This window comes from Octopus bimaculoides, chromosome 19 (genome assembly GCF_001194135.2).
Source record: "Octopus bimaculoides isolate UCB-OBI-ISO-001 chromosome 19, ASM119413v2, whole genome shotgun sequence".
NCBI classification, from domain to species: domain Eukaryota; kingdom Metazoa; phylum Mollusca; class Cephalopoda; order Octopoda; family Octopodidae; genus Octopus; species Octopus bimaculoides.
Window position 1 is genome coordinate 23,349,332 of NC_068999.1, and position 1,035 is coordinate 23,350,366.

The following is a 1,035-nucleotide window of genomic DNA, read 5'->3' on the forward strand; positions in this document are numbered from 1 at the left end:
ATACAAATGTAGAGCAAGAGGTAAAAACAACAGCAATAAAAAATAAAATTGAAATCAAAATATAAATAAAAATAAAAATAAAAATAAAAATAAGGGTACAGCAGGAAAAAAAAAAAAAAATAATAATAATAATAATAATAAAGAATACATAAATGAAGGTATAGCATGTGGGACATGCAAAAATATAAAAAAGATATATGTAAAAAAAAACCCTTAGAAATACAAGGCACCCCAAAAGCCCACAAACACTATAGATAGGTCGCTATAGGCACTCCAATGCACATCTATATGTGTGGGTTCGTGTGCACAGCCTTACTCGGATGTCCCCTTTACTGTAGGAAGAAGGCAGTTAGGATTAAAAGCTTCCCCGGGCTGCCTCCACATATAAACTCGCCCTGCAGTGGGGAAAAGAGAAAACTGGACTGGTCGGAGAATATTACTTGCTTCTATTGGTCTGTCGGCCAGCCCTTGTGATCTCTGCACCAGTTCAGCATTTTCTGAATGTTTTGATGTGAAAGCAGAGCTATTATCTACTGATGTCGCATGATGTTGTAGTTAGGACACTCTATAATGAAATCCGTCGGAAGGATAACCTCGAAGACAAAGAAATAAAAACCCAAAGTATGGTAGAAGCCATAACCACTCATGATAAAAAGGAGTACTGGTGGAATGTCCCAGTGAAGACCTCAATAAAATATAAGCACGACATGCCTGATATAATTATTTGGGATAGAGAAGAGAAATTGTGTACAGTTGTGGAAATTAGCTGCCCAGCGGATGTTAACACAAAGCTGAAGATCAGTGAAAAAGAGAATACCTACGCTGAACTATTGAGAAATCTGCAGTTACTCTATCCAGATTACAAGTTCAGGTTTATGCCTGTAATTATTGGGGCCCTGGGATATATAACATACTGCCTAAATACTAATTTTGAGAAACTGGCTTCTCAAAACCAGAAAGGAGAAAGCTAATTCGAAGACACTGCTTTTTGCTGAAGTTATCTTGGGTGAGAAACCAAGCCCCTACTAGTGGGTG